This window comes from Cebus imitator, unplaced genomic scaffold (assembly GCF_001604975.1).
Source record: "Cebus imitator isolate Cc_AM_T3 unplaced genomic scaffold, Cebus_imitator-1.0 Scaffold168, whole genome shotgun sequence".
Taxonomy (NCBI): domain Eukaryota; kingdom Metazoa; phylum Chordata; class Mammalia; order Primates; family Cebidae; genus Cebus; species Cebus imitator.
In genome coordinates, this window is record NW_016107483.1 from 3,575,942 (window position 1) to 3,601,824 (window position 25,883).

At 32.4% G+C, this 25,883-nt stretch overlaps 1 protein-coding gene and 1 long non-coding RNA gene across 5 annotated transcripts in view; both read right to left on the reverse strand.

The window, feature by feature from the left end:
• Positions 1-25,883, reverse strand: part of CADM2 (cell adhesion molecule 2) — a 1,069,796-nt gene that overhangs the window by 774,878 nt on the left and 269,035 nt on the right. The window lies entirely within an intron of this gene.
• On the reverse strand, positions 7,112-22,612 carry LOC108315104. Its single transcript, XR_001829831.2, has 3 exons — positions 22,509-22,612; positions 18,618-18,620; positions 7,112-7,121 (listed from the first exon to the last, which is right to left on the reverse strand). It is a non-coding gene; the product is annotated as an uncharacterized LOC108315104 (long non-coding RNA).

Consider the following 25,883-nt stretch of genomic DNA (forward strand, 5'->3'; position numbering starts at 1 on the left):
TTTTTCCTCAGATGGATATGGTGACAAACCAGACCATAAAGAACTAAAGTAAAATTAAGATTTTCCTTAATTCTTAATTTAACTCTGAATATTCTGACAATATCCTGAATGTCCCATTTTATAAAGTAATGATGAATTTTATTACTGAATGCATCAATAGGACTGATTCCCTTTTCAAATATTTCATCTCAGGTCAATAAATTCAGAGACTGGTTTAGGAGTAAAATTTTTAAGGCAATTGTAAGAAGCAAATAAAATTCTGGAAGGTTTTAGGCAGAATAGATGATTCCAAGCTCTATGATACTTGAAAAACATCTATTTATAGATGAAGATGATGCTTCTTTTTTCCCCAGGAACCCGTGTCATGAAATACCATTATTTTGCCTGTAAACGATACTGTGGATTACAATGTAATAGAAAAACAGTTTTACAAATAATACATTTATTGTGATTTTGAAACATTTCCAAAAGTGACAACAACAAAGATAAATCTCAAAAAAAAAACAGAAATATAAACTGAAGAGGTTTCAACAAGAAGGAAATTATAAACGTTCATTTTCTACTAGACACAGATGGTTTGCATTGATTTGGCCTCAAAAGAAACAGGGAGTAAAATTGAGAATTGTTAATGCCATGTGTCTTTTGATTGTCTTTCTGTCACATGGAACATAGAGAATTCCCGAGCAGGAGTGGAATGATCTCTGATTCAGTACACAAGAGATAGGGAAATGTTAAGTTAGCTAAACAAAACAAATATCTGTTCGTAAAATTAACCAAGGGATCCTAGTAGAAGGCACCTAGAGTTTGTGAGTCACTTTTTAAACACTGTTTCCACAGATATTCAGATTTATGTTGGTACAATTATAGGAGTACTAATTCTTCATCATTTGAGACTAATTATTGATTAATTTACTTTGTTTATTGGTGTAATATGTATTCCTTCTAAAAACTGTTATAGAACATACTTTTCCTTTTTATTTTTTTTCAAGTAAAAAAGTAAATAGCTAATTCTCAAGATGATGTTAACTTTATATCAAAGTCGCAGTGAAAATGAATAACTAAAAATAATTCTGCGATAGTTGGTGTTCTGTCTGGTTACCTTAGTGGAGTGTAGAGTGAAATATTCAAATTATTTATTATTATTATAATACTGGGTTTAATTTTTATTATTGTCTTTAAAATTTTTTCTTGAAGTTTTGTGTTAATTTCATTCATTATATGGCAATATTTCTAGTATTCTTTAGTTTTTAATTTCTAATCCAATCAATACTTTATTATATTTAACTTTAGTGTGTTTGTTAAGGTTGAGGCCCTTCATTAGATTTTTGTTGCTATAGATTATTTTCTAAATGTGAAATTAGAAAGCAGTTTTGTTTCATTCTATAATTTGAGGAATGATTTCTTACAAGCTAGTAATAAATAATATATTTATGAAGTAATTCAAGAAGAATTTTAATGTAATCAAAACTGAGAGCATTATAGAGTAATAAAAAAATTTACTTTACATCTTAATAGTTCTCCCCTCATAGAACATAGTTTTATTGATTTTGCTTAATTTTAATTTTCTTCATGATGGCAAGTAATTCTGGAAACATAGTAGAGATAAATCACTAGGCTTGAAGTCATAAACCTGAATGTATTAGGCTTCTTGTTCTTGATTAGTAATAGGGGATTCAGTCAGCTGTTTGTATGTTTTTTGAATTTCAAGTGAGAGTATATATGTAGGTGTGCATTACAAATATACACTTTATAAATTTATGATGTTTTTGCTTACACTGGATTTTTATAACACACACAAAGAAACATTTATTAAAGTAGTAAATTCTTCAGTTTGTAAAAATATGAATTTGTGGACAATATATTCAATTTGTGGACAATCATAATAAGACTATCAGTATTTAAGCTTTTCATTTTTCAAGGAAGAGTCACCCATTGTTCAGTTTGGTAAAAAAAAAAAAAAAAAAACTTGATAAATATTACAAGTGTGTCACATTAGGTAAATCCTAATGAAAATCACCTTAAACCAAATATAGTTTAAACTAAATAAAATTGTTTGTATTTTGGGAATGAATGCAATACATCAAGTTTCTCCAAATTGCCACAATGTTTTTGCACATGACTTTTCCCCTGGCTGACACATCCTCCTCTGCCATTTTGCTTTACCTAGAAACCAGTTCATCCTCAGACATCGGTTCAGTCATCATTTCCTCAGGAAATCCTTCCCTGATATTCCAGACTAAGCCAGATCACCTTATACATTTTAATAAAGTGTATTGGTAGCATAAGTAAGTTTGTATTTTTCTAAGCTTATTTGAAACATATTATTTCTTTTACTAGTCATACACTTCAACATATCCATGGCATTTGTTTAGTGCCTAATAAGTTGTAGGAGTTTTACATATTCTTTCAATATACGACTTTACAAATGAATGAATGAAATGAGCCAAAATAAATTTAATTGATAGTAAGAATTAGGACATTTGAATTGTAAGATAAATGTATTCTGCCTACTTCCAAGAAAATATTTTAAACCATTGATTACAGTTATCTAAAAATCTCAAATTGATTATTGCTATTATTAATAAACTCTATTTAGGGTCAGTTTTTGTCTATGGCCAATAATGAGCTCCTCAGCTTTTACCATGCTTATTACTAATTAATTAAACTAATTTTTAACATATTGTATACCAGACATTGCTCTAAGCACTGGGAAAGCAGTTTAAAAAAAAAAAAAGTTCCTGCCATCATGGAACTTACCTTCTATATTGTAAAGGGAAAATAATATAATAAATAAAATAAATAAGTAAAACACATTGCATGATGGGAGATAAGAAGAACAAAACTAAGTAAAAATGGCAGTCTAAAATATGGTGAGTTCCTTCTCTGGGAGAATCACATTTGAGTAACTATCTGAAGGATACAAGGCAGTGGCATAGAGAGGAGTTTTTATGGTAGAGAAAAGTGAAAATACCTTTTTAAATGAACGAGTGTGCCTTGCATGTTTAGAAACAGCAAAGAAGAGGTGAAGGGAGATCCTTCAATGCCAACTGTAACCAGACAAAACCACATTTCAGATGCTATCTACCTGCAAAAGGTCTCATATTTTACCCACCTTTTCTCATGGGAGTTACACTGGGAGTGATAAGGTAATTAAAAATCCTGCTATGTAGAGAAATGTGTCTTTACTTCAAACTACTTTGTTACTAATCTTTCAGCTTCACCCTAGATACAGAATTTAGAATGAGGGTATATATTTGTAACTTAGTCATAACGCTTTGGAAAAGATAACTCAATATACCTTTCTCTAAATGTATTATTCTCATCTGGTCTTTGTCTAGGTTATAATGTTAAATCCCCATGCACATTCCTTGATGAAGAGAAATTCTCTAATACATTGGAAGATTTCTCAACATAATTAGATTACTGCTGTTGATTGCTGATGAAGAGCTGCTAGTTAGATTTTTAAATGGATGTTTTCATGCTTTAAGTTGACTAGCAATGTCAAGTCATTGATCCGATGTTGGCTTTCCCCTCTATTTCTCCTTCAAAAATAATCCAGCACTTCTACAATATTAAAGCAATAAAATTGCTGATTACCCAAAGGAATGCCATGAAAATAGATCATTAAGCACAGTTCAATATGAAATACCTTATATCTGTTCCTATATTTCTACTTTAATAAAATGATATCTACGTATCTTAAGACATATTCAGAGGCAGTTAAAATGTTACGGTCTTGACTCTAGTTTCATAAAAATAACTCTCAATTTTCTCCTTCTTTTCAACTCATATGAATGAATCATTGAAAGAATTCTTTTAAAAAGTTAGAATCAATTAATCTGGTATTACCCTGGTATTGTTTTTAATCAGTATTAGTACTCTGTGGTTAGTAATATGAAGTCAAATTATTAAAGGAATATATCTGTCAGACGTCTGTCACAGTCTGAATCTACTTATTATCTAAACCACATATTTGGTTATAAATGACTCAAAATATTTTGAATTGAATAGTCATAAAATCATTTTCTCTTCCTTGTATCACATTTGAATTCATTTACTTTTATTTACAATTTAAAACAATTTCAGATGAGAGTAGTATCTCCAAGTTTAAAGAGCTCAATTTTGAGGCTGTAAAAATCCAATGGGAAATAGCAAATATTTTTATTTATGGCATATTTATCCACAAACTCCATTTCCTATTGTTAGAAGACTATCCCACCATCTACAGTCAGGTAACAGAGCATAGCCTGATAAAGAATCAGGACATTTATGTATTCAGAAAGTAAGCTTACTATTTTTCATTATGAGACTATTTTCTTTCAAACCTAAGGGCATAGAAAACAAGTTACTGTTTGAAAAGTTGACAACTTTGGCTCGATTAAGGTAGAAACAGCTACCTTCGAACATGTGAATGAATAATAAACTCTCTTCAGACTTAATACTGGAGGGCAGAGAAAGGAGGTTGGAAAACATATATTTATTATATGATACAAAGAAAGTAGTTTCGCAAAACGGAAAGCTATGAATAGGAATTATTTTTCCCATTTAAAGTTTTAAAGTGTTCTACATATTACACTATAATTTGGAATCTTCATCTTAGTAACTGTATTTTAAAATGACTATTTAGAAAATAAATCCATAAATGTTATTCATAAGTGCTACGGTTTGAATATGTCCCCCAAAGTTCATGTGTGGGGAACTTAATCCCCAAAGCAAAAGTGTTGAGAGGTGGGACCCTTAACTCGTGATTAGCTCATGTGGGCTCTGCCCTCAAGCATGAATTAATGTCCATTGTGAGCGACTGGATTTGGTACTATGAGAATGGATTTGTTATAAAAATGAGTTCAACCCCTTCTTGCTCTCTCTTTCTCTCTCATGCTCTTGTGTCCTTCTTTCCACCATAGGATGACACCACAAGATGGCCCTTAAAAGATGCAGGAGCCTCAACCCTGGGCTCCCCAGTCTTTAGAACCAAAAGCCAAATAAACCTCAACTTCTTATAAATCACTCTTTGTGATATTCTCTTACAGCAGCATAACAATACTAAGACAGAAAGGAAAAGCATTCCTGGATAGTATATTTACAGAGATGAAAATATGTCAATAAGTAAAAATTAATTTAAAAAACATTTTAATATAATATTTTGAAATAAGACAGCAGATTTAAATTTTGTCATTATAGTTACAACATGCCAATTAAAAGTTTATGTGTATTCTGTATTTTCTTGGTATACTTTAAATATGTTTCTTACAATAGAAACGCAGCAATATCTACCAGTGAGTAATTACCATATTCTGAATATTGTTCTAAGAGCTTTACATCTGTTATTTTGTCTAATTCATGCTGATGAATAAACTCATAGCTTAGAGAGGTCAAATGACACATCAGGAAAGCCCGTAGCAAAGTCAGGATTTATTATATTCTAGTAAAATGCTGGAAACAACTGGCATTTGCTTCCAGTGGCCAATTATTAAACTTTCAGAAATTTGGCCAACTTCATGTCAAATACAGCCATTATTAAAATTAAATTACATTTAATGTAAAATTAAAATTATATTTAAAACAAATAATGCATACTCCAACCTCATAACATTCTAACTGTTGACTATACTATACCATTACCCATGTTCCATAGCTATACATGACTATTGTACCTGTATGGTGGGAATGCTATATCTCAAATGTGTTCTGAAGTTACACAGATCTGCTCGCACAAATTAATTGTTTCAAAATTAAGTGTAGAGGATAAAGAGTTCAGAAATTGGCTGGCAACACGAACAATAGTCTAGGAAGAAAGTCCAAAGGAGGAAAACCTGAGGAGACAGAACTCAAAATAAACCAGTGCCAGAAACCAGGCAAGTGAAGTAATATATCCCAATGAAAAGCAAGAAACAATTTTACTGTTGATGACGTAACTAGTATAATATTTTTCTGATGTAAGATTGTCTGAAGAAGTTTTAAAGTGTTTATCCATTATATGACACAAAACATTTAGAAAGCAATAACCTATGGAAGGAATACAGTTAAAATGAAAACACATTCCTTCAGCAGCCCTTTCCACGTAATCAGCAGGTTTAGACAAGGAACAATGATGAGCTTAGGTCTGGGTGTTGGTGAACACTCTTCAGAACCTAGGTTTGGAGCTTAGAAGATAGGTCAACAGAATTAATAGGAAAGTCTGTGCTGACCTTTTACAGCAGAACAAAAGAAATGCCCCTTCTCATAATTTTCTTCCAACTATGGTTATAAGTAGGGAGCAAAAAAAGGTCAAGCCTATAGTTGAATATTTTCATAATGAATGAAAACTGAGAATGTGAGAACTTTTCTAACTCCAATTTTCCTTCCATATTTTCCCTATGAATAAAGTAGAAATAACAAATTAGAGAGAAAAATAAAGTCAGAAGCATTATACCTAAGCTAGATAAGACATACTAAAAAACAAATAAGCATTTTGAGTAAATATAAACATTCAGAAGGACATAATCCAAATTATTATTAAAATATAGTTGCAGATATAAACAGAAAGTCATTATTCTTGATTTTTTTTGAAATCTCAGAAAAACAGAAAATATCTGTGATCTTTTCCAAAATATTTGAGATGCTAAAGTTTCCAATTTACAAAATATGCCAGTGATAATTACAAATTAGAAGAGGTTGATCTTGATGTAATTATTAAGAAAAAATCTGCACATAATTTTTAATATTAGTATTGTTTAGACAACAGTAATTTACTGCAATAGTATTCATATATTAGTGTGGAAGAACATTGACCCTGGAGTCAGGGAGATGTGTTTTAATCTTAAACTGACCCTATGTGAATTCAAAATACAATTGCCTATTTAAATCTTACTTTCCTCAACTCTAAAATAAAGATTATGGTTATAAGTTAAGCTATATAATATGGAAGAGAAGATTAGAATAACTATTGTCTGTGAAACACCTGGTATGGTACTATAGTAAATAGAAGGATTAGCTTTTATTACTGACTTGTGGTTTATATATGTGTATATATGTGTGTGTCTGTGTCTGTGTGTGTGTTTCTTCTCATGGGCATAGGTTATGGTACAGATAACTATAAAGATGAATACCCAGGCCAGGTGTGGTGGCTTACACCTGTAATCCTAGTACTTTGGGAATCCGAATCAAGTGGATTGCCTGAGCTCAGGAGTTCCAGACCAGACTGGGCAGCACAGTGAAACTCTGTCTCTACTTAAATACAAAAAATTAGCTGGGCATGGCAGCATTTGCCTGTAGTCCCAGCTACTCAGGAGGCTGAGGCAGGAGAATTGCTTGCTTGAACCTGGGAGGCGGAGGTTATAGTGAGGTGAGATGGTGCAACTGCACTCCAGCCTGGGCAACAGAGTGAGACTCCATCTCAAAAAAAAAAAAAAAAAAGATGAATATACAGTATCTACAAATAATACATCATATTTATATGTGACATTTTAAAAATGACTTAACATTTTTAAAATCAATGCATTTTGATTTTATCCTCACATTGTCAAAATGTCTGTGTAGAGCTTATAAGTTCTATAAAAAATAATTGACGTGACAACTCAAATTGGAGGGAGTCATATAGGAGGTAAAATTGTGTATTGGAAAGTTTCCTGGACTTCAGGATGACCATTTTCCAATTCTACAGTTTGCAAAACTATTATTCATGGTAAATGATTTAACTCTCTGTGTTCCAATTTCTACACCATTGGAGCCAGATAATATTGCTTAATTCAAAGAGTTTTACAGAAGATAAATTTAGAGTCTTTATACAAAAACACTTTATGTACTCTGAAACTATTCAAATAAAATATATCATTTATCATGGCTTTATTATAAAATGTTTCAAGGAAATATAATCAATTCAGCCTTATTGAATAAAAAACTGGGCTATTATTGAATAAATAATCCATGTCAACTTGGTTTGATCTGTCCATGGGATTGTCCTCTTCGGCATATTTAATCAGTGACCTCATTGATGTCAAAAAAGGTATATCATAAAGAGTCTAGACAGCTGGATTCCAAAATTGATTTAAATTTTTCTCTAGAAAATTATAATACATTAGTTGAATAAAATTAAAATTCCGGAATTGGGTTAAAATGCCTAATGTGTCCTTTATGTCAGGAGAAATTAGGCCTCATTTTAATTTTCACAGGTTTATTTCCCTGAAATTTAATATGGCTTAATATCATAGTCCTAAATGCAAATACATGCTTAGGCTTTGTTTATATTATTATGGACATTTGGACATAATGTTTTCAGAAGTTCCTTGAGTTACCCAACAGGGGTGTAAATGGAGAAAGGTGAAATATATGAAATCTCTTTTTTTTTTTTTTTGGAGATGGAGTCTTGGTCTGTCGCCAGGCTGGAATGCAGTGGCTGATCTCAGCTCACTGCAACCTCTGTCTCTGGGGTTCAAGTAATTCTCCTGCCTCAGCCTCCTGAGTAGCTGGGACTACAGGTGTGCATCACTATCCCCGATTAATTATTTGTATTTTAGTAGAGACGGGATTTCACATGTTGGCCAGGATGGTCTTGATCTTCTGACCTTGTGATCTGCCTGCCTTGGCCTCCCAAAATGCTGGAATTACAGGTGGGAGCCACCATGCCCGGCTCTGTCATAATTTTTTAAGATGTGGAAGTGTCTCATATGAAGAAGAGAATTATTGAGAGTAACATGATTGTTCTCTTCAAAATCTCAAATGATGCTGTGAAGAATAAGACAAGAGTTGGGAATAAGAAGCAGAAATACAGATTTCATAATTTTCTTATTAAAGGGCTGTGAGATTAGCGAAGAAGCTGACTTTCTGTTTTGTTTTTTGTTTGTTTGTTTGTTTTTAATTTAGAGATACTTGAATTGCCAAAAATACCTCATGATCCTTTGTAAGTTAAATAATTTAATGTGAACTTCAAATACTGTTTTGAAGTGAGAATTTATATACTATCTCAGAATCTTTGCAAGGATCAGTGGCTGTTAAGCAAATGAAATGCTAGATTTAATATATGTATATTTGATTAACATTAACTTACTATCTTATAGAAAATAAAACAAGGATACTCACTGAAGGCCATAGAAAATATTTCATAAGAGAATAATTATTAATGAGAAATAAATAAAGGATATAAAGTGATTAGTGATTAACAAAAGCGTTATGCTTAAACTGAGGAGAAACTGGAAGCAGTTATGATAAACACCAATCAGAAATGCCTGTTGAGAAAGCAATGAAAGTTAGGGATAATAGAAAAGGACAATGAAAGGGGAAAGCCAAAAAAAAAAAAAAAAAGACGTATTTTTCTTCATCAAATATTAAAAATAAAATCAAAAATCTTCTTTCCAGAGTTATGCACACTGGAACACAGGAGCCATGGCTAAGTTGTAAGATTTCTGAGAACCTATTGCAGCTTCTAACCTGCTGGTTAGAGACCTCCTCGTGGATTCATCTTAGGACCTCTGTTCCACAATCATGGAGTCACAAGGTTTAACCAAGAATTTGTTACTAATGATAGATTAGAAACTTTAATTTGTGAATGATTTACTTTTCAAGTAATTTAGAATTTAGTATAGCTTTACGTTTATACCTATCACTAATTTGCTTGAGAATAAAAGGTAAACTGAAAATAGTCTAGTAGAAATTGCAAATAACCTGCAATTATTTTTACTAGGTGCCGTCCATGACAGTGTCTTGCAAATGTGAATGCCTGGCAAAGGTGGGAAAACAACTGAGAAACACTGGCAGGCGCCATTCATTTCTTGGGGTACTCATGCGATGGGTGCATTTTAGACACAAGACAACAGTGACAATTATTTATAAATGCAAATAATGCCATCATCATTCCAGACATTTGTGTGGTTATGTTGAGGAATTGTCTATTTTTTTCTAGATAAAAGAAATATCCTAAACACAGAGTAAACTATCAGCACTTTAACATTTTCTTCCAGACTTTTGCAGACATTCCCAAAATACAAAGATGGTGTCATAAAGCAATTAAACAGGATTCGGTTTGGAGATTGTTCCTTCTGTGTGTTTCAATAATCAAAATAATAATAATCATTGCCTGAATACTTTGGCTTTTGCTGCATTATTATATTCAAATTAATAAGCCATCCTAAAATTACTGATCTAGTATAATCACATATATTCATGCCAGACTAATTTAAATCATTTTTTCACATTCACTGTGGAAACTACATTGTTGTGATTGCATGGATTATTGTATTCTACTGAGTAAAGGAACATTATTTATTTCAGAAAAAAATATTTAAAAAAATGTAAAGCAAAAAGGACTCTTGAAGAGGCAAACTAACCAGGGGAAGACTTTCTTCTTTGTTCTAAATAGTACTTGAGTGGCTTTAAGAGTTCATTCATCTTTAAAAGATGACTAACCTTTTAGATTATCTGCGCTAGGAAACCCTGGCACAACGATTTTGGAATGAGCCAAGTTCTCAAAACACAATTACATGTTATTATTTTTTCCATCTTATGTTAGACCCATAATCAGATTGGAAATCTATAGTCAGTGATAATGGAGCACTGAGACAATTGTCCATATTATTCAAGCCAAAGAAACACTTTGATTTGAAATTCTGTTTCTAAATGATTGGGGCCAGAGTGCTCCTTTGGTTTGAGTGATTTGGATAATTGTTGCGCTTCTCCACTTCATCTTGCTAGTATAAATTGCCTAAAAGCAATGTGTGAGCTACCACATTCATTCAGTGCAGTGAAAATATGTACATATTTTGTGCCACATAAAGTTTGTAAATGTTTAAAGGAAAATAAAACTGAAAACTACTGAATGCATCATTTCCATATTTTCAATACCTCCTTTACAGAAAATAAATTACAGTATGCAGGCTCATACATGTTCACTAAATTGCATTTTAGTGTAGCTATTTATCATGAAAGTATTTCTGAAAATTAAACAATTCTTAAAAATTTGATCATTGCAAATGATTAGGAAAAAAAAGCAATACAAATATTCTAAATTAAACATGATTAAAAAAATAAACTCACTTAGTGTTCACAGTCACCAGAGTAAAATATTCATAAGTTTCAGAGCCAGAATACAGGAAGAAATATCTACCTACGTAATTGTCATGTTCCATGTTCAATGACTGAACTGTGTTTTTGTTGTTAGGTACTGTGATTGCTATGTACTAAATGGTAAGCAAAGTCAACTACACTTCCCAAAGTGGATCATTGTACTTGTTTTAGTTTCCCTTTGTAAAGCCTACGTTCTGATCTCTGCCACAAGCACTAAGGCAACCAATGCTGATGAATGACTAGAAACGCTTTCTTTATTCCAGTCCTCACTGAATAGAAAGTTTCCATTATCTCGTACAACATCTTCACTCTATCAATTTGACAGGGGCAGGCAGTTCCACACTTCACTGCTTTCACTTTGGAACAGTATTCTACTTATCTATCTGTTTCTATTTGAAAGAAAAATGAAAAATAATAAAGTCTGGAGAAAACGTCTTGTTTGCACACATATGAATGCCATCTTTCATTCTCCGTTTAATTGTTGTTCCATTTTACCTGGAACATAATCATTTAAAACAATGTGGCAGAATACAAATTCATATATGATAGAGACCAATTTCTAAAGTGTTAGGTAAAATAAGTATTACAAGTTAGAAAAAGAAGGCATTATCTTCCACACCCTTTTAGATTCTAATGGAAATGGTACATTTGTTTAGTTTTCAGGAATTGAACAGCATCTTAGCTTCCTCCCGTGGCTTTCTTCAGGCAACGTGGCAGCTTAGAAACTCACCCAATGTGCAAGTATTGGGAATGTGTGAGATTGTTTTCCTCCTCTTTTTGTATTTTCTATCTCTATGGAGCAGAAGAGCACGCTGGAAAAGGAGAGGTGTGAACTGGACTCTTTTTGGCAGACAGTCAGTAGCAGGCTTTTGAGAAGAAAAGCTGCCAAGGTAACAAGATGTCAGGAATAAACTTTTGAGAACAAAAAGTAAGGAAAACCATGAACATTGCCTGGGCATGAATTACCAGAATAGCCATTTACATTTTATTTTCTGCCAGAGCTCTTCTTCATGCTGCAAAGACAGCCTTCTAGTATGCATGTAACACTTTCTATGCAGGAGCAAGCTCCAGACTCAAAATATATGAGACAATAAGTCCTGCATATAATCTTGGTCACTCGTGTAGACTGAGCTGCTTCACACAGGGGCCAGTAACCTTTGGGAAATCTGAACCCATATCAACAGGAAAGTGAATGTTTCTTTTTCTACCTTTTTTTGCACTTTGTACATTTCCACATACATTTGTGATAACTACACCTGTGAAATACGTGTATTTTTGAAATGGAAGTAGTGACTCATATTTTAAGAAAAAGAACATTATACTTATGTCACAGTAAGCTCTCCAAATTACGATGTGAAATATTTCATTGACTGTTTCTAAAGTATCCGTGGTCTGTCATATCATTCTAATTTTGGTTTGTATCAGTGCAAAACTATATAAGAGAATTAAAAAAAAAAAACTCCTGTAAATAAAAAAGAGTTATGTATGGAAGTATGCACATGTAATAAAAATCACTTGAATTCACATCCTGAGATGTCACCAGTGAAGGAGAGGCAGCCAGTGGTACCGTATCACTAGGCGATGGCCAAAATCCGCTGCATACTAATCCTGGGCCAGCCAACGGAACTTTTGAAGTATCAATTTTCTTTTTGGACAATGATGAAAAACAACTCAAAATAGCATTTTTAGAATACTGAAAATAATACCACTTTTAAAACTTGAAGAATAGGCAAAAGAGGAATAGAGAGGCCTAACTAAAGGGAATAATTAGTGGCAACCTTTTGAGATTTATTTCTTTTCATCATAGCTATAATACTGGTTCAGCTGTTATACTTGTGCTGTATTAATCAACGTTATTCCAGGTGTTTTTCTAGGAAAAGTAGAATATACTACATAGGTATAGTTATTAATACACACAAGATCATTAATTTGTCTTATGGAATAAAACCTCTCAAACATTAGTATTTTGAGATTTTTTTTTCACCTCATATCAGAAAAAAGCATTCTGCTATGTGGTGCTTTACTTATACTTTGGGGTCAGAAAGAAAAACATGGTTATTACTACAAAATAACAGGGTGGTTAAGAGCAGGTATTGAAACAGTGCCTGAGTTCAAAACCTGGTTCTGCCAACGTGTGGCTGTCAGCACATCTGCAAGTTACTTGACCTCCCTATTTCTCATTTTTCTTACCATAAAATGTGATTAAGTAATTACAACTGTCACCTAAAGATGTTAAGAAAATCCAATGGTTAATATTTGTAAAATAATCAAGATAAATGACTAGCATATGATGAAACCTCTATACATTTTGGTTAGGTAAAATACATTTTAGAGAGTAATTTTCTGTTAAACTCTAATAAAAATGTATCTCTCCTTATTTTTCCAAGAAGTTAAATGGCAGAAAAAGATCAAATTCAAACCACAGAAAATAAACCTAACAGTTTGTATGCTGTGGTAAAATAGTTCAATATCAGAAAAACAATAAAGTAACCAAAACAATTACAGAACGGAAGATGTGTGCTAAACAGTGCAGTTGGGCTTTTAATATATTTATAACAAGGCTTTACAATCTAAGAAACCTTGATGTTAATAAAATTAGACTTTGTGAGTAAGAAAAGAACTTTTAATTGATGAGATTTCTGAAAGAGTGAAGATAATAATTGAATAATCTTGAGTTTCACAATTTATTTGGGGGCAGAAATGTTTTATGAAAAAAAATGAAAAATGAAAAAAAAATTCATTTTCTATTGGTGTATCTTAGGCCTATGGCCTCAGAATTGCAGCTCTTTTTGAATAGGAGCACTTAGTTTCCACAGGTGCATTTCCTCCAGCAGATTTATATGTCTCATAAATGCTTTATATAGCTCATAAATGCAGACTTTCAATCCTACAGGTACTGCTGATCTGGAAGTTTTATTTTATCTTTCAGGCTGATGAAAATGACACATCCTTGTTGGGAGATGCTACTCTGAATGGCAGCCGCATTGGTATAAAAAGAGAAGAGAGTGATCCTGATGAGAAGAGAGCCCAGAAAGAAACTGTGAAGTAGAAGTCCACAGGGAGAGAGGAAGCTGCTAACCAGGAGCTGCAGGGGTGGAGAGATTCGCAGTGAGAATCCAGAGGAATGCTGCTGAGTGAGAAAACACAGTCAGGAAATGGAATCACGAATCAAGTGAAAAAGGAACCAGGCTGAAAACACACACTGTATATTTAGAATTCCCTAGGATGATGCGTATTGATTCTCAGGACAGTCTAGGTACTTTCACATAACAGGCTTGGGCAATTCAGGAAAAAAATGTTAAAAGCTGGTAGGTATTTTCAAAATATAAATTAGATCAAAAGCAGCTATTTCTGGAAATGTAGATATACTAATAAACACAAGTGAATGCTTATTGTATATATGGCAAAATAGAAACAGCATGCATAATGTTTTTTCAGCATAGAGAAGTCGGATTACAAGTAGGGAAAGGATCAAAGAAAAGACAAGATAAGGACTTGTTTTTACAGCCCAGGAAGAAAAGCCTGTAATGGGTGCTGGCAGTAGAGAGGGGCAGAGGATTGAGGCAGGTTTTGAATATGAAGTCACGTATTCCGTGCTTAATGCACACCAGAACTTTTCTAAGAGTTTTACACATATGTTTTTTTCACTAAATTCTCACTGGGACCTAATAATGTAGATACTTATGTTATCCCTTTTTTACAGAAAGGGGAAAGTGTTTGAAGAGCGTAAGCTAAATCATCTAACTGCAAAGTGTTAGAGCCAAGATTTTAGGGTCTTCTTGTATGGGTTTGTCAGCCATTCATTCCGCAAGAGAAGCTGGCAATAGTTTAAGGTGGGCTGAAACCTAGCTCATATCCACTAACTAAGCCTTGTTGTACCTGCCACTTAAGCAAATGAAGCCTCTTCTTTAATTACCTTTAAGTGAAGGTATTTAATGATATGCCTTCTCGCTAATTGACAACCTTGTAGGATATAGACTCAAATTGACACCGGATTCTGTATTTTAAATGCCATGCTAAATACACTATATATGGGAAATAAAGGAGTGTGAGGAATCAAAGAAGATTCCCAAGTTTCTGTTTTAAGCAATTGGTTACACGTTAGTGCTATTTACTGTTAACAGTGGATACTTCAAACTTTGGGTGTAGTTATTATGCAAATAATATTTTGGAAATTGAATACATACTTGGACTATAAGTTTCAGTATATGTTCATCTTATGTTTACCAAATCCCAGTAGGGTATGAAAAAATGACTTCATTCTTAGAAAACTTGCTTTATGTCCCAGGGGTTGACCCGCAGGGATCATATTAAGCATTGGCTCTGGGTGAGACCTGCTAATAGGAAGCACTAGAGGGACACAGGAGGAGGGAGGAGAGGAACATCAGGGCATTTATTTTCTCGGGTGGAAACATCCCTCAACCAAAATTTAGAGCTCCTGCCATACAGCCCTTTCCACTCACCCCCACATTATTTGTGTTGCATACATTGCTCCTCCCCTTGCTCTTTCATGAGTAAGAATCGCCAGAACCCCTATTGCTAGTAAATTGTTTTGCACAATTATTCTGGTCTCACCACACCCTTTTCTCATTCATGAAAGACTTGTGATATTTTGCAATATATATTTGGATTTTATCCTTGTTCTTGGGAATCTCTGGAATGAAAAATAGTGTCTTTTGTATGCTAATGAGATTCCTGGTGGCTCAGGACTCTGGATAGCTTCAGAATGACAGCAGGTCATGAGAATGACCAAGGCAGGATTAGAAGGTTGAAACTTTGAACACCACCACCTGAACTCCATGGAGTGGAAAGGGACTGTAGATTGAGTTGCTCACCAATGACCTATGATTTAATCAATCATGTTTTCATAATGAAGTCCCCATAAAAACACAAAAGGATTAGGTTTAAAAATCTTCTGGATTGCTGAACACATGGAAGTACCCTTAGGATGATGCCCCAGACAGGACAAGGAAACTCCACATCCCTTACCACCTTCCTTGAACTGTGCATCTCTTCCATCTGATTGATTATATATCTGTGTTGTTTGTAATATCCTTTAAAATAAATGAATACATGTAAGTAAATATTACCCTGAGTACTGTGAGCTACTCTAGCAGATTAATGAAACCTAGTGAAAGGGTTATGGGAACTCTAATTTATAGGTAGTCAGTCACAAGTACAGTTCACAACCTGGAACTTGCAACTGGCATCAGAAGTGCCAGGCAGTTTGGAGGGGCTGAGCCTTCAACCATGAGATGTGACACTATCTTCAAATAGATAATATCAGAACTTAATTCTAGGACAACAGCTCGTGTCCCCTGGAGAATTTGGTGTCAGAAATGTTGCCTCTGGTAGTGTGTAAGAGTAAGAAAAACACTTTGCTTTTTTGTGTTTCCTATCCTTTGAAAGTCTTTATTAAATTCTCCTCAAATTAAGCAATTTGATTACCCAAATTATCTAATCTGTTTTTTGACAGGACTCTGACCTACACAGTTCCCTTGTTCCTAATTTACATTAAAAAATAAAACAAAACTTTGGGCTACATAGCTAGTAAATTCAGTTCAGCTTGAAAAGTTTGTAAGGCTAAGCAAGAAAGAGAAGGATGCAGAAAACTTTGAGGACGTTAGAAAACATTTTGCAGAGGTGTCTTAAAATTTCTAGAATTTCAGCACCTCAACAAAGAAAAAATACATTATGGGCAGAGTTCATCCTGGGCAAAAGCAGAAAAGCAGAGAAGAGTGAAAGATAAAGGCAGGTTGAGGAAACTACAAATAGATTTTGCTGCTAACTTACGGGGGATAAGGAATTGTCAGAAGTGAACTTGCAAAGATTTCCAAAGGACTAGATAATACCAGGGAAAAAAGAGACTGACCACCAAAGAGCTAAGCTATAGGATTTTACTAGAAATCTTAAGTCTGAGTGAGTGGAATATTTAACTTGATTTCTCAAAGCCTGATCATAATCACACAATAATAACTTTGATTTTAAAGACAGAAATATGTATGCACACATTTGCACATTTTTCCTCTGCAATCATGCATCTATTGTATATCTACTGATAGGGGAGAGTGCAGTTATGTATTGCTGTGCTAAGTGAAAACTAAATATTCTGTTAGTAATACCTAAGCCTCAGAAAGTTTGAATGTTATCGTGTAAAATTTCATATTTAGACTCACATTACTTAGAGAATATTTGTTTTGGTTTATTTTGTTTTTTTGTGTGTTTATTTTTGCTATGAAGACTTACTGTAATCTTTAGTAGAACTGAAATTTTTTTATCGTATTAGGTAAAGAGATAAAACTTACTTTCTTAACATATGGGCTTGCATAAAGTCTCATACACTTTGAAAAGTTATGTTTTCCCAAGCTGAATAGGATTTTTACATAATGATGATGTTGTTAAATTAGGTAACAAGTTTTGTTTTTGTTGGCAGTCCGATTCAAGAACTACTGACCACAGTGAGTGGAAAGGGCAAATATTAGAGCTGACGATGCTGACAATAGGTGAGCTCTTTACTAAGATGCTAAAATTAGCTCCAATTATAGACATGGAGAAAAATGGGTTCTAGAGTCAGATTCCTTAAGATTAAATAATGTTTAACTATTTTTTTCACTGCTCCCCAACTAAAAGATGAAACTAATAACACTACCTCAGCGCATATGAGGATTGAATAAAGTAAGGCCCACAAATTACTAAGAATAATCTGATATGTAGTATGCGCCATGCAAGTGTTATGTATTATGATTAAATTCATTAGTGCCTTAGTTATACAGTAAGTTTTTAATGATTTTAATTATCACTTTTTAAAATCTCTACTTACAATTAAAACATCATGCCTGCAGACTCTAGAACATGTGACTTATCCATCCAATAATTAAGTATACTCTCACACCCAGCTCATTCTCATTCTTTCGTTATTTTTTTCTTCATTGTTGCTAAATAACCTGTTGGTGTCATATCATTATTTTGAGCTTTGGGGATTTTAATTATAACCTCCAAAATTCCTCTTTTCCTTGAGTATATTCAAAGTAGTTGGTGCCATTTGTTAACATAAGCAATTGGAATTGGTTCCTAGCATTTATGGTGAATTGTATCACTTTATTTAGTGGATCAGAAGATCAAAAACAAAGAGATGCTGAGAACCACGGTCAGAGTAACACTGGCTTACTTCTCTATCATGAGCCGATTGAGATTATTCTCCTCCTAAGATCTTATAATAGTTGACGGAAAATACTGGCCTTATGGCAAGGGAATTGAAAAAGCTAACATGGCAAATTCCTGGCTCAGTGGTGGGAGATATTGACCATTATGAGAAAAATATATAAATTACCAAGAAATCAGAAGGCCATTCATGTTGATCAGATAATCCTTCCAACTCTGCATTTGCAGAATCATTTTTTAAAGAAACCCCTTCAAGGTCTTTCACAATTTATTTTAGACTTTGTGTGCTTTCTGTGTAAGACTGAGAAGCATTTAAAAACACATCCTGAGTAAAAGTCCTGTTATGTAAAATGTGGTTTCTCTGCCTGAGTAGAAAAGGATGCCAATGATAGGGTGATCTCCATACTCTGTATCTATACTCACTGTAAGGATACGGATCTGCAACTGGTTTTGTTTTCATATTTCTGCAATGATCAATGACCAAAAGAAATATAATGAAAACTCACGTTATGATATCTGTGATCATCCAGAGTTTTATCTTTAAGGCTCTTCAATTTTTTTTTTCAATTCATTTTGTTATGGTTACATTTTCAATTCAGCTTAGGAGTTTAAGAGTAATCATTACTATAAGTATTATACAACTTATTACTCTTCAGGGTTGTAATAAAATATGTATGTCTTTATATGTCAAAAAAAGAGTAATCCTATCTCAGTTCATGAGAAAAAACAAGTTCATGATATTGATAAAATGATTGATTGAAATCTCTTTTTTGTCTACATGGTTCCTTGTCCATGTGACATATTTAAATCAAAATAACTTTGTCTCTTTCCGTAACATTTCAGTCTCTGTAATTTCCTACTTCAATCTAGAGACAATAGAATAATTTGGGTGTTCTGCCAGTGAAAAGATAATGGCTTAAAAGGAACAAAGTTTTAGAAAATGTAAGCTTTGGCCATTTTTAACAAATAAATTTTTTTAATTACTAATTTTACTGAAAGGTAACCAAGTATAAAGTAGCTGACACTTATATTTTGTAAATAGAAAAATGCGTATTCAATAAGAGTTATTGTTCAATTTAGAGAGAAAAACTAAAAAAAACTCAATTTAAAACTTAACTCAATTTTAAACTTTATCATAGACCGAAATAAATTCTTAAAAGAAAGAATTAAATGCTGAAATTTCAATCACAAAAAATTGGAAAATGCCATCACAAAGTGTGTTTATTTGTACAATTAAACTGGGACTTTATAGTAGCCCTTTGGACTAAAAACAGCAACATAAGAAACTCACCACACCTCACACCTCATGTAACAGAGGGAATTTATCTCTATGTAAGCTATTTTATTTATTTGGAGGAACTGAATATATTTAACAAACATCTTTCTATATAATGACTAAATGTAGAAATATTCATAAATAAGAATTATCTATGATTCCATTAGCATTTAGTATTGTATACCAGTACTATTATTCCTCTATAGAAGCAGACATCTTAGATCATGATCAATAATATCATCTTAGCATTATCATTTGTATTTAACTTAGCCTTTAGATACCAAGTATATATAACTAGTAGCATGTATTAAACTTATATGAACCAATTAATTTATTTTTAGGCAGTTCCTTTAATTCACTGACTACATTACATTTGAATTATCTTGAAATATTGGTTTTGTAGTTTAAAAATTGTTAATTATTCACAATTCATATGAATCTACTTAATATATCTAATATACATTTGCTCAATTTGTGTAACTGTGTTTTATTGTCTAATATTGTCATTCATAGGTTTTTATATTCATGTTGAAGTGTCTTTGAAGAACACAAATATTTTAATCTTATTTATGCAGAAAAAAATATAGTATTTCCTTGTTTCCTCAATAAAATATTAATAGATATTTTCTGGATGCTTATTATATGATAGGTGAAGTAAACCAATTAGTACATCTTAAGCATAGTGTAGCTATGTAAGCATAAGATACTTTTTTGCAATTTGATACTTATGTGTTGATTAAGAGTTTCTGAAAATCCAAATAGTTTCCATTTACTATGGACTTTTAAGGACAAGAGGCAGTTTGTACTATTGGTGGCTTCTGTCATGTTACTGAAAAGATTTTACTCAGCAATGTATTCAAGAATGACCAAGCCAAGCGCAGTGGCTCATGCTTGCAATCCCAGCACTTTGGGAGGCTGAGGCGGGTGGATCACCTGAGGATGGGAGTTCCAGATCAGCCTGACCAACATGGAGAAACTCTGTCTCTACTAAAAATACAAAAATAGCTGGGTGTGGTAGTGCACACCTGTAATCCCAGATGCTCGGGAGGCTGAGGCAGGATAATTGCTTGATCCTGGGAGGTGGAGTTTGCGGTGAGCCGAGATCCTGCCATCGCACTCCAGCCTGGGCAAAAAAAGCAAAACTCCATCTCAAAACAAAACAAAAAAAAAAAAAAAAAAAAAAAAAAAAAAAAAAAAAAAAAAAAAAAAAAAAAAAAAAAAAAAAAAAAAAAAAAAAAAAAAAAAANAAAAAAAAAAAAAAAAAAAAAAAAAAAAAAAAAAAAAAAAAAAAAAAAAAAAAAAAAAAAAAAAAAAAAAAAAAAAAAAAAAAAAAAAGAATGACTAGAGCATTCCTTAGTGTTAATAAATCAAAAGAAGAGGTAAATATGGTTAATTAAAATATACTGTAATATGTAACCTATGTTTGAAATTTATAAACTGAAATAATGGCCTACACTATTAACAAAACACTGATGAATTTAAAATGTCCAGATCCAGTAAATTGATTTAATTTATCTTGTTTTACATGATTGTCAATATGTTCATTGTATAATTCTTTAGGAATTAAACAGTTATCTTTTATAGACGCTATTTCTTTTCAAGTTAACTCTCCTGTTCTATTGGTAAGTAAACCGACTGAGAATTAATAACACTGAATATATTAATGAAGAATGTCTGTTTAATCCATTAGTAATTTTCAGTTGTCTCTTTGTAAACCTATAGAGACTAACAATTGAGATTTTTAAAAAAATGTACCAGATAAAATATCCAAATTGTGTAGATTCTTTTAAATTAACAATGTTGTCATATTGCATTTTATGGTTTGTAAAAGTAGACCAGAAATAAATTATTTTAGTTTTAAATGTGTCACGTGCTTTTCCCAATAAACAAGAAAAAGATATTCTGGCAATGTGAAATAATATTGATTTAAGTTACTGTTAAGTAAATTAGTATGGCCAATGTAAATACTGATTCAACTACAGCTTAACAAGTTACTAAAGCCATCACATTCTCTGTGTATTTTAAATCCTAGCAATTGCTTTTTTTTTGTCAAGATGTTTGAAATTGGTGGGTGCTGCTTTATAAAAACAACTAGGTAGCTACTTTGAAAAAAGGACAGATAAAAGAATAGTCTTGTTCGGGCTAGTTAGTAAGTTTCTTTACATTGTTATTAATCTATTTTATTTTAAATACTTCATATCATAGCTAACTAAAATTAGCAAGGATTGAAAAATTGGTAAAAATTCTGTACCTGGTCTAAATACAAGTCACATCAAGAGCTACCCATATATTTGAGGCAGAAGACATTTGAACTAATTAAACTACAAAATGAAAATATTAAGTTACAATCCAATAGAAAAATAATTTGGTAACAACACCTTATTTTGTCTCACAATACAGTATATACACAATATAGCATAAGCAGTAGCAAAGACTAAATAGGCACAACAAAAAAATTTTCTTGAAGCTAAACAATTATTCTACCCTTGATAACATTTTCCCTATATTTTATTAACTACTATAGCTTCTGCTCAAAAATCATATTGCCTAATTTTTATTGTTCATTTATCCAGAGTAGCTTTGACCTTCACTATGAAAATAATGAACAACATGGATAAGAAAGCTGATTCACGGAGTACACCAAAATGGCATCAGATGTATTTATTTATTCAAATGGACCAAGTTTTTATGAAACATTTTGGTTATAGGCTATAAGCAATCTTACTCAGAGGATTCTTTCTATTATATCATTAATACCCCTTTTGATTTATGTTTTTTTCCTGTCACCCTTACTTGTATATTTGTGAGTATACAAAGCACAACCTGTCACAATGACATGCTCATAGGAGGCAGTTAATGACCATTCATATAATAAATATATATTTGTTAAATTTACAAATATATATGTGGGCCAGGCACGGTTCCTCAGGCTTGTAATCTTAGCACTTTGGAAAGCCAAGGCTGGTGGATTGCCTGATCTCAAGAGTTCAAGACCAGCCGAGTAACATGGCTAAACCCTGTCTTTACCAAAAACACAACTGGTAAGGCTGAGGCATGAGAATTGCTTGAAACCAGGAAATGGGGGTTGCAGCGAGTGGAAATCATGCCACTTCATGCCAGCCAGTGCTACAGAGTGAGACTCTGCCTAAAAACAAACAAATAAATAAATAAATAAATAAGAATGGGAGTGGCACATAAGTTCATAAAGGTATGTGAGAGAAAATTCAAAAAGTAACTGTGCTGTGTGAAATGCAATATTATTTTTATTTGATTCAAACATAAAGTTAAAATTAATACCAAATATTTTAAACACCATTTCACATTACATTTTAGGGTTTTTTTTGCTGAGAAAAATAATGCAATCCATAAACAAGTAGTAGGTGAAGAATATGTTGAACAATCTGAGTGAGGATGTTTCAAATGCTGAAGGAAGATGATGAATTTTTATAACATTATATGGATATGAATTTTTGGTTGAATTTAATAATTCTAATGAATAAAACCAATGCTAAATTATTCATGTATATTCAATAATCTTATATCTGTTTTACATAAGACACTGAACTAACATCTCTGTTGTACCCAGTACAGTTTTATATTATAATACATGACTGGCAAGTATTTATTGAATTTAAATTAATTAGGAATACATTTACATTCATTTTCAATTACCTATCATGATACAGGAGGAGAATAAAGTGGCTAAATCAGCATCAGCAAACATTCCAGAAACGTGACTTTGTCAAAAGCAAAGTGAAGAACAAAAACAAACATAATTCATACTATTCCAAGTCAGTTATTATTTCCTAAATAGGGAATTGTATTATAAAGTTAGGATTACTAATCAATTATGGTAATATACCTTTACCTCAAGTATAAGAATATCATTTTGGATATTTAAATGTCTTTATGGAAAGACAAATACTTTTGCAATATTTTATAATTCCAAATACTTGTTATGTGTAAGAACAACATCTAAGACTCCTAAAGTCCTCTGTAAATTGTAGTCTGCTTCTTTTAGTTAAAATGGCTTAAAACTATATTTATGCTGCTTTCTCTGAAAATAGAAAAAAATATTTTTTTTCCTGTATCTTTCCTCAGACTCTCAGCAATTTAATTCTTCATCACGAATGTTAGAGTAAACATTTTGTTTAACTCCAGGGAAATCTAGAAAAAGTTAACATAACACCACACTTGTATTTCATTATTTTGTGTTCATGTGAATTACAGTGAACTTAATACAGTTTAATGCCTTTAGCTCTCTACACTAAAGTTTGAAATAAAACTTTACAGCACTATCTAACGTTATTTAATCTGAAGTTCTCAAATACATATAAATAGAAAGATTTGCATATTTGGTTTAAACAAATGCCCTTTTCAGAGTACGATTTATTTATTTTGTCTTATTTAGTATCATATGGAATGCCAACTATAACAATGATTCCTAACTTTCATTTTTATCTAACCATTTAAAGTTAATTTCATTGTATTAGGTAATAAAAGACAGATCTTATTAAATATCGATATATCATATAGAGATTAAAAAGTAAGTGAAATTATAGAAGTAAAAAATCATTACAAGTAAGTATAAAATACTATATCAATACAACTCCAAAGAAAACTTGTAGCAATTTAGAAATATCTCACATAAACACCAACAAAATATACGTAGCAAACAAATTCAAGAACTCTAAAGCAATTTAAAGTGGAAGTGATTTTGTAGAAAGTTATTTTTACTGAGTTTCTTACCCACTGAGAATAAAGAGCTGAAGACTTGTATATTCTTCACAATTTGTTCTGACTTGATCAGTTTTCTAGCCTGCTTAATCACTATAATTGTTTTTGAAGTCTATGTACTAGAAATCTGGTTAACTCCTTACCAACTCTGAATTATTAAAGAGACTCTTTCTAGAATGAGACAAATTTATATATTTCAATTCTCCTGGGATCTTTCTTCATATCAAATAAGAAGGGCTAAATGATCCTTATTTTAACTTGTATCATTGGTATTATTAATTTTATTCAATGTACCTCAGTACCAATGAAAACATATGAATAGTTTTAAAAGTAACTGTTTAAAATACAAACACACACAAACTAACCAAATTATTTACATTAACATGTAATAATTTTAGCTTCTAAGTCGTTTACTGCAAACATGGGGGCAAATGTGAACTTTGGGATGAGAAAAATATGGAGTTTAGTTCTCTAGTTACCACTGACTAGCTAGGTGAATTTTGGCATTTGATTAATCACTATGAGCCACTATTATTCCTACATAAGTAACTAACATCTGCCTTATGTGACTCCTGGGAGGCCAAATATAAATGCCATCAAAGCAAGTAGCACACTACTTGGCTTGTGGTAGTAACTTAAGATAATATAGCTAATGCATTTATAAATAGTCATCTTTCTGTACCATCACATTTGAGAAAGGAAAGTGGAAATAAGGGTAAGAAGTGACTGATAGAAAAGAGTCATTCCTTTAAGTGTTGATCAAATGATCAATTCCACAGGAGACTACCTATGGGGGTGTATACGTGTGTAAGGCTGGTAGACTGAGAGGAAAGCCTCAGGCTAAATTCTCCTTCAGTTGACACTTGAGTTTCTCCAACAGTTTCAGATTTATTGTATGTTCTTGAATCCACAGAGCACTGATCCAGACTTATGAAAATCATACTGGGGTCTTTTTTCCTTTGACGGTTCACATGGCAACTGTGTTTTTGTTGCCTGGATTCCCATGGTTACGTACAGAATTGTCTGGTTTTCCTGGCTAGACTCCTGATTGGGAATAATCATGTGGAAATGACTATTACATGACTTGAGAGTGATCCTGTATTGCAGGTATCAGTTTAGTCTTTTTCAAAATAGATAAAATAATACAGATATAGCCAAGGCATTTACTTTGTGGAAAAAAAAAAAATCAAACTATTTGTTATTTTCCACCATTTCCCAAATTCTAACTCTTGGTAGATTTGTAAAGAATAATCAAAGCCCAATAATATTTCTTCTATAGATTATAGCAGATTAATGCCTTGGAAGTAGGATGGTGGTGAGGGTAGGAGTGAAGGACTTATGCAACAAATAAATATAATAGGATCAATGACCTCAGAAACCTCTTGATATCCCTGGGGTTCTATAAAGGAGTTACTTTCGGATAGCAGCCTTCAGTGGAAAGGAACTGAATTGTGTCTGAAGATGTATACTTATGCTATTGCCCGAAATCACAGATTGGAAATGAGAAATGATGGCTAACGAAAAATAATAGTTAAATTGTTATAAACATACCAACAGCACTGCTACAGAAACTGTTTTTTCACATCACTTTTCTATTTTGCAAGGTCAGTAAAAGAAAACTGAAATAAAACTTTACAGCACTATCTAACGTTATTTAATCTGAAGTTCTCAA